At 34.3% G+C, this 10,007-nt stretch overlaps 1 protein-coding gene across 2 annotated transcripts in view; it reads left to right on the forward strand.

Moving 5' to 3' along the window:
* LOC127851760 (uncharacterized) overlaps nucleotides 1-10,007 on the forward strand; it is a 25,240-nt gene continuing 15,233 nt past the window's right edge. The window contains exon 1 of one of the 2 annotated variants that reach the window (XM_052385640.1): nucleotides 1-1,108. The gene's annotated coding sequence lies outside the window, so the exon portion shown is untranslated. The remainder of the gene's footprint in view (nucleotides 1,109-10,007) is intronic. The other variant, XM_052385647.1, reaches the window with a different exon arrangement.

Raw genomic sequence — 10,007 nt, forward strand, 5'->3', positions numbered from 1 at the left:
ATGTTGAGATTTAAATATACATAACCTTGTCAAAGCGTTACATATTACTTATGTACAACTATAGTTGTATGTGCGTTAATATAAGACACATATAAACAATACCTAATGTAGGGTTCTTGTATCAAAGACAAAAACGTGTGCTTTTGGATTTTGTACAACTAGAAAAACTAAAACGTAAGTAACTTCTGAATTAATGTGACAGGGCTGGACAATCGACGTTGTTTTTAAATTGTTGAATGTAACCTTATGTAACCTTTTTTAATAGCCTTTACTGTGAGGTGTTATTATCTGCACGCGCCAAATTCTCATTGGTGCGCAATCGTTTGTTGACGACAGTCGAGTTGACAGTTGACGGCAGTTGATGAATTATTACATGTAACATCACGTTCGGAGAAAAGTTGGGAGAGAGGTTTATGAGAGAAGTCAAATCCACAATTTGACTTAAATCCATCATCTTACTCCAACATCTTGTATTTCAAGTCTGGACGTCTTCATTTGTCATCTATATATGTTATAGAACATTAATAAACTTAATATTCGCTGTCTTACAATTAAAGTTTACACAAAATAGAACCCAAATACCCAAGAAGTCACAATGGCGCCAAACGTGGGGCTTTGTGGGTTTAAACTTTCAAATTAATGACAGCAAGTGTTTTTTATTTCTGAACATTAAGTCGTTCAGAGTTTTATGAACAGTGACCTAAGCCTTAAGAGAAGAATTTTCACGTTCATATTGTTGACAAGAATTGTTGACAACCACTGACGTCAACATCCGTTCCATAAGCATTATAGAGGATCGTCACATCACTTAGACAGGTGACATAGTTTCAAGCTGAACGGACAGTTTAGTCTGTTTAACTACATCAGTGTAGACATCGCGGGCATTCCAGGGCTCGCATTACGTCGTGTACATCAAATTCCTGCAGGATCTGGTGCAAAAACATTCTCATCGAGGACGCTGCTTCGCCAAGCTGGGAGGAGTGAGTGAAGAGGTTACGAACAATAAATCAGTGACGGTGACTTGTTTGAATAAGAAACTATAAACTTGATACTATACTAGTGGCCAAAAATTGTTTCCATGAATGATATTGCAGAATCTGGTGAATGAGTGAGTACCTATTTTGATTATTTATACACGGATTGCAGTAAAATTTTTAACCTATCTATAAACAATTTTAGTAACTTCAATTGTTTATTCAGCTCATAAACAGTTTGAAAAATATTTCCCCCAAAAAATTACAATTGCTGCAGTTTTTGTATAAAAATATGTATGATATTGTTAAGTAAGAGAGTAGTCACTTTATAAATAATTCCCTTGGTTATGGGTTATTAGCATCTAACAGTCGTTCCAAATAATAATTCAAATATAACTTATCTGTTATTATCTAGACACAAGCTGCCATTTTATTCAATTACAATTTACATGTAGATTATACATTCCTTCTAAATATTTTAAGTACAGCCCAATTATTTTGCCTCTGCTGTGTTTACTTTCTGTCTGTGTTCTGGGATACAATATAGAACGTTGGTTCCCAGCTGTTACTGACCGGTTTTCATTTGGCTATTTTCATTGGTTGTGTTTCTTGGCCATCTATTTACAGAGTGGTATTCCCAAAATTTCTGTGGCGTTTCCCGAATTTCATTGGTTGATGACATTATCTGACCTTAACCAGTGACCTGTACTTTGTTTACATTCAAGAAATTGGAATTATTGCAATCACTTCAGTTGATCATTCATATTTAGTGTAGTTGATAACTAGAATTAGTTATAATAGTTTTAATAATAATCTTTTGTAGCTATTGCATTTGATTTCTTCTTAAACAAATTTCAGTTAAAGAAATTAAATACTTTTAAAGTTATCTCATCTAAAACTAATTTAGTTTTAGTGTTGTCAATGATTACTATTTTGTCTTGAATACTGAATAGTACTGTAACTTTATTTTAATTTAATAAATAACAGTGTAGTTAAATAATAATTGTTTCGAGTGGAATTATTATTTAATTAAACAATTATATTTGGTTCTTGATATAAATCCGTATTTACACATTATAGTGTTTATAAAAGGGACATGTGTATTTAGTAATTAAAATCAACTTTAAAGGGACATTATCAATTTATCATTTTTACTTAAAGGGAAACTATATATTTTTTAAGGGGCACTATAATTTTGTTTAATTTTTTAAAGCTGATACATAAATACTTTGATTTATTTTCAAGGTTAGTAATATTCTTGTTGTTGCTAACACTAATGATTAAATAGTACTTGGATATTTAAAGCTATTTATGTTCATCAATTGTTTGACTTTGTCATATTTTTTTTTGACTCTTCAATTGTTTGACTGAGTCGTTTGTTCGCAGGTTTTCAATTTTATTTTATTGATTAATATCGTGACAATTGTGTGTTACTAGCTAATTCAAGCTGGTGGATTCTTAGCACACCGGTTTAGTTTTACATGATTGCTTTCAAACAATAATATTGTGGACATTTACATTCTTATGTTTACAATATGTAGCTACATTGTTTAAAATGTGTTTATGAGCTAAATTTATTTGAATTTTATTAGAAAATTTAGTTATATAAACTCCGTTGAAAATTATTTTTTATCTTATTTGAATTTTAATGGCACGGTCAAAACAGTATGATGAACCTGGCATATCAGAGTCTCGGCATACTACATGTATCTCAGAGGATGAAGAGAAATTGCTTAGAGCATTCAGGGCATTACCGGAAAAGCATTAAAAGGTGGAAGACGCAGATGATTTATCGTATCTTATGCGACAGATGAACTTGTCTTCTCCTGATGGTAGAAATTCAGCACAGGAGAGATCCAACGTTAGCCGTCCTGGTCAAACTTACCCTAAATTGTCCATATTTTATGGTGAAGCCAACAAAGGTGGTGTGATTTGGAAAGGGTTAAAATTTGAATTAGACTCGCTTTAGGCAGAAGGCATTTTTAGCGGAGATCAAATCCTGTACGGACTTAGACGAGCCTTGAGAGGAAAGGCTAGTTACCATCTACGAAGAGCAGGTGTGGGTCTGACATTGGATGCTGCTGTTCGTAAACTCGAACAAGAGTTTGGTTGTATCGAACCAGTTGAATCTCTATTGCAGAGATTCTACTCAATAGAGCAGAAAATAAGTGAGGACATATCCACATATTGCGCGAGATAGGAGGACTTATATGAGTTTATAGTCAAACAAGGAGGATGTACTAAAGGCAACACTGAGATTTTGAAACGAGTATTATACAAAGGTTTAAAGAAAAAACTTAAACAAATGGCAGGGTATAAATTTGATACAGTTCATGATTATAATAAATTTAAAATGGAATTAAGAATCATGGAAGCAGAAATTAAAAGCCCAGAGTCTGAATCAAAAAAGTGTCATGCAATGAATGTAGCCCCAAAGAAATCAGAATTATCTGAAGTGAAAGATCTTTTGATTAAACTTAATGAAAGAACTGGGAGGTTAGAAAAAGAAAAACATGAACATAATTCCTCAGCGTACGCAGGTAGAGACTTCAGTAGGAGTCAAAGAAGGGGCTTCAGTAGACCCCCTGGTAGAGGACAAGGCAGTCAGCGGGGCAGGTCTAACGAACCACTAACGCCCACTAGGCAGCTACAGTTTCTTGCCTCATGTTTTAATTGCGGCCGTAAGGGCCATATTGCAAGACTCTGCCCAAACTAACGTGTGCCACTATGAAAGGGTCGAATGGTGGTACTTCAAAAAAAGACCCTACATTTGTAGGTGACTCAAATGAAGTTAACCTACTAATAGAAAATATTGAGTCAAGAGCACTTTAAGACACGGGTAGTTGTGTAAGTGTCATAGCCCAGAAATTCTATGATACACATTTGAAATCCCTTCCAATTCAACCTTTGAATGAACTTATCAAGATTGAATGTGCGGATGGCAATCATTTGCCATATTCTGGCTTTATTAAAGCTGAACTACATGTCAAAGACGGGTTATCTAGAGCGGAACCACTTAAGTGTCTATTTCTTATTTGTAGAGATACTGATTATTCAGCAATAACACTAATTATTATTGGTACAAATATTTTGTCATGTTTTCTTGACAATTGTAAAAGCCAGTTTGGCACATAGTATTTGCAAAAGGCAAACATGCATGTACCATGGTGCCAAGCATTTAGGATCATGAATATCCGAGAAAAAGAATTGCAGAAAAATAATCATAGGATTGCTATTTTAAAATCTGCAAATCAGAACAAAATTATTTTAGGACCAAATGAGTCCAAGGATATTTATTGTTTCTCAGACAGTGAATTGGACATGCAACCTACCCCGGCTGTGACCACAGAGTCACCATTGACTGGCTTACCTAAATTTGTTGACATAACACCAGGCTTAGTTAATTACTCCTTTTAAAGGGTCAGCTAGTTGTTGTCAACATTTCAAATTTAACTACCAATAGTGTAGTAATATCACCAAAGACTATGATATGTGAGTTGCAGCCAGCAACAATTGAACAAAATATCCCCACTAGTAACCAACTTGATGAAAAAGATGTGTTACAACAGATTGATGCCAATAATCTTTTAAACTCAGATCAGAAGAGTCAAATAGTTCAATTGCTTGAAAAGCATAAAAATATATTTTCAAAAGGGGATCATGACTTTGGACATTGTGATCAAATTTAACATAGGATTGATTTTATTGATGAAGTGCCATTTAAACAAAAACACAGAAGGATACCTCCTCATATGATAGATGAAGTACGCCAACATTTGCAACAATTATTAGACACAGGAATTATAAAGAAATCTAAATCCACTTGGTGTAGCAACATTGTCTTAATTAGAAAAAAGAATGGAAATTTAAGAATGTGTGTGGATTATAGGGAACTTAATAATAAATCAATGAAAGATCCATTTGCTTTACCCAGGATAGAAGAGGTTTTTGATGTTTTAAATGGAGTCAAATATTTTTCAACAATAGATATGAAAGCAGGGTACCATCAAGTGGAAATAGAAGATACACACAAAGAAAGAACAGCCTTTACAGTTGGAGCTTTAGGTTTCTTTCAATACAACAAAATGCCATTTGGTTTATCAAATTGTCCCGAAACCTACAAACGTCTCATGCAAGAATGTTTAGGAGAATTAAATATGAAAATATGCGTCATATACTTAGATGATCTCATTATTTGTTCCGACTCTTACAAACAACATTTGGAAAGGCTTGATATAGTTTTAAAGCGACTTGCTGAATGTGGACTCAAATTAGCTCCTGAAATATGATTCTTTATTCAGAAAAAAATTGGCTTTCTGGGTCATGTTGTGTGGAGTGAAGGAAATGAGACTGATCCAAGCAAGATTGAAAAAAATAAGAATTGGCCAAGACCAACAAATTCCGAATGACTTAAGATCCTTCATTGCTTTTGCAGGTTATGATAGGAGATTTATTAAGAATTTTTCTTCTATTACCAAGCCATTAACTGATCTCCTTCCTCCAACTGCATGTGAGAAAGGATCCCAGAAAACAAAAAGGAATGGAAGTGGACATCAGAAGAACAAAACATTTTTGATAAATTGAAAAATATTTTAACATTTTAACATCTCCGCCTATCTTAGCATATCCCGACTTCACCAAACCTTTTGAACTTCACACTGATGCCAGTGGCACTGGTTTAGGTGCTGTATTGTACCAGGACAAAAGAGGAATTGCTTATGCCAGCAGATCTTTATCCAAGTCTGAAAAAAATATTCTGCTTTCAAATTAGAATTCTTGGCATTGAAATGGGCAGTAACTGAAAAATTTTAAGATTTACTTGTCTCTACAATATTTCAAGGTATTCACTGATAACAACCCGTTGACATACATACTGACAATTGCAAAGCTAGATGCTACTGGTCAACGCTGGGTTTCTGCCTTAAGTGAATTTAATTTTGACATCACTTACCGAGCTGGTCTTAAAAATGGTGATGCAGATGCCATGAGCAGGTACCCACATGAATGTGTAACATTGAAAGACATAACCAAAAAGGTTGAAATAGAAGATTCTACAATTAAAGCAATTTGTTGCATCAATTGTACAGAACAGATACCTGCTATTGAAACATTACACTGTAACAACATTAACATAGTTGAAGTGACTGAAACACCTGATAATGTGATGGCTCAGATTGAGTTGAGAGAAATAAGATCCCACCAGAGAAATGATCCTTTGATTGAGTGATTGCGACGCATTGTTATTGATTACTATCTACCAGACAAGAACCAGATGAGAAGTAAAGAAGACTTTATAATGAGAAAACATTTCCAGAATTTCAATATCTTAAGAGGAATTTTATACAAAGAAATGGTGTCTGAAAATTCTGAAAAGATTAGACAGTTAGTTTTACCCAAAGTATATAGGGATGAAATACTGAAGGGTTTACACAATGACATTGGTCATCCTGGAAGGGACCGAACACTTTCTTTGATCAAAAGTAGGTATTTTTGGCCTAACATGTCTAGGGATGTTAAAAATTGGGTGACTAACTGTGATAGAATTCTGAAAAGAAAAACATCTACCAACAACAGAGCTGAATTGGTGAACATTCAATCCCCTTTCCCACTTGAATAAGTATCCATGGATTACTTGGCTCTTGAACCTTCTAAAGGATGTGGTAATATCTTAGTGATCACTGACCACTTTACCAAATTTGCTGTTGCTATACCAACTCGCAATCAGACTGCCAAAACAACAGCAGATGCTTTATTCAATAATTTTATTGTCCCCTACGGAATCCCAGAAAAGCTTCATTCAGATCAGGGAGCAAATTTTGAGTCGGAATTAATCAAAGAAGTGTGTGATTTAATGGGAATTAAGAAAAGCCGAACAACACCATATCATCCAATGGGAAACGGGTGTACAGAGCGAATGAATAGAACATTACTGAACATGTTGGGAACTTTAGAGCCTGATAAAAAGCCTGACTGGAAAAATTACCGCACCATAGTCTTTGCCAATAACTGCATAAGGCATGAAACAACAAAAGTAAGTCCATTTGAAATAATGTTCGGGCGTACGCCAAAACTACCAATTGATGCCATGTTTGAAGAACCAGAAACAAATAACAACAAATTAAATCAAGAATATGTATGTGACTTGAAAGAAAGGATTAGTAAAGCAAGAGAGGTTGCCAGTAGATTTATTGAAAATGCCCAAACTAAACAAAAGAAATACTATGATAATAAGGCAAAAGCTACTAGATTGAATATAGGTGACAATAAGATGACCTGATGGAGCAGAGAAGACTGTGCACAGGAACCATCTGTACCCTGTTGCAAGATTAGAAGAGGAGAAACAAGACGTTGAAACGCCGGTTGAAGAAGAGAGTTCCACTAGGGTCACAACTGAGACAGTTCGACCAGAGAGAGAAGACACATGTGACGTCACAGACGATACGGATTCAGAGGATGAAGCAGCATATGTTTATCCAAGTGGGTACGCCCACCGCAGAATCCAAAGGAAGAGAGATAGTGATTCAACAGAACAAATGGCTGTTGAAGAGGAAGAGAGCGAAGATAATGAAGATGAACAGGTAGAGAGCAGTAACGTTTCTCCAAGAAGATCAGTAAGTGAAGATGCACTTCCTGAAGATGGTGTAGCAACAACACCAGAAGATGAGAAGGATGCAGACGAAACTCAACAGGAGTACCCTGACAGTCTACATGATACATCAACTAGAGGTGAAACTGATGAACAAAGGGCAAGGGAATCACCTATTCCTAGACCGCGGGCGCAACCACAAGAACAACAAGTACTAGTTCCGACTCCAAGAAGGTCATCAAGGAGCAGGAAACAACCGGCTAAATATGATGACTTTCACATGTTTAGTATGACATCAGAACAGAGACAAAATGCTGTGTCTGAGATATTAACTCCAAGAACTATAGAGTCTTTAGACCATACATCACTTCAGAAGGTTTATGTTTTAAATTTTCATGATAACTTGTATAATGAAAGTTATCTACAATTGTATTGTATGCATGAGTTTGAATGGTGAATTGACTATTCAATATATTTGTTGATGCACACATATTATGTCCGTGTACATATTCTTAACTATATTTAGATTATTTTATTAAATAACTAGTGTAATAGCTTTAAAGATATGCTATAAGACGAGTAACTTCAAGAGTTATTTTTGTCTATATAATTCTTCAAATGGAGAATTAGCTTAAGGGGAAGTTGAAGTCCTAGTTGTAGTGTAGAAGTCTTAAACTTATGTGTAGTATGAGAATTTAGTTGCTTGATTAAAGTATTGTAACAGTATGAATGATCAACTTGATATATTCTTTGTAATATTTGATTAATGACGGGACGTGATTTCTCACAAGGGGGAAGTATGTGACAGGGCTGGACAATCGACGTTGTTTTTAAATTGTTGAATGTAACCTTATGTAACCTTTTTAAATAGCCTTTACTGTGAGGTGTTATTATCTGCACGCGCCAAATTCTCATTGGTGCGCAATCGTTTGTTGAGGACAGTCGAGTTGACAGTTGACGGCAGTTGATGAATTATTACATCTAACATCACGTTCGGAGAGAAGTTGGGAGAGCGGTTTATGAGAGAAGTCAAATTCACAATTTGACTTAAATCCTTCATCTTACTCCAACATCGTGTATTTCAAGTCTGGACGTCTTCATTGAATTCATCATCTATATATGTTATAGAACATTAATAAACTTAATATTTAAAGTTTGCTGTCTGACTGTTAAAGATTAAACAAAATAGAACCCAAATACCAAAGAAGTTACATTAATTCACATGTCTGCATTTATTTTTTTATTCTGCCTTTAAACAAGATGGCTGTTTGATTAACTCCTTTTTTAGACTGATTTACTTAGTCAGATATGAAAGAAATAGGATTTATTAAGTCAAAAATAATTGTAAGAACATTCTAAAATCTTACTATAATTGTCAGAAAGTCGCATAGAAAACGACTTAGTATTTATCATACTTTCGTCTTAGGACATGATTTAAAAGACAAAAAAGAAAGAACAATGATCTTATTCACCATAATTATTATTACATTTAAAATAGTTTTCCTGCTTTTTCACATTTCGGTAGCTTCCAGTTTCAATTTTGAGTGATTTGGATGCTTTTCTAATCGCGACAGATCAATTCTCTGTTTATCACTATAATTGATGTCTACGTACTTTTTAAATATTTTGAACATATTCTTTTTTTACCGCGAGTTTACAGAATCAGACCACGAAACAATACAGTGTTCATGAATCCTTTTACTTGTTAATTGAAGACAATCACAACTATTATCATTAGATACCCGAAGTAGCCATATCGTAGCGACTCGAATGTATAATTAACCATTCTGTTCTAGTTATATTTTGAATTACACGAACCAAAATTTATATTTATGATTTTTTTCATAATTTACAAAGAACAGCTGGCGAACATGTTTGTATTTTAAGTTCTAATATCTACTTGCTTAACTGAACATGAACATTTTCTGTTTACATGTATTTCAAATCATGAACACATCTCTCTGTCTACCGTATAAAATAATCGGTTTCACGTTAAAGTCAAACATAAGTGATTTTGTTTAAATATACAGCGTTTCCTGAGGGCACAGCAACAAAGGCGAGTGGTATGATCGTATGGTATGGATAGCGCATTAAGTGTTTAAATAGCGTGAGCTAGTTTCCGATTATAGAAAAATAATATGCCAAAGTAACAAATTGTCCACCGAAAATAAGTGCGCGTTTGAAGTTAAAAAACTTTTTTGTTAGAAACATATTCCCGAATAATTCTATAAACAATATAGTTGGACATATAGACCTTTAAGATTTAATGTAAAAAAGTCATCTTCAAACAGAAGCATATACAGTGGCAGACATTCTATTTCATTTACAGTGCTTTGTAACCTATCTTAAGACTGTTTGTAAATTCACCTCGAGTCATGTCCGCTAAGGGTTCACCAGATAATAGTATTTGACATAATAACAAGACACTAACCTTTCAAATTTACTGA

This window comes from Dreissena polymorpha, chromosome 1 (assembly GCF_020536995.1).
Source record: "Dreissena polymorpha isolate Duluth1 chromosome 1, UMN_Dpol_1.0, whole genome shotgun sequence".
NCBI classification, from domain to species: Eukaryota; Metazoa; Mollusca; class Bivalvia; order Myida; family Dreissenidae; genus Dreissena; species Dreissena polymorpha.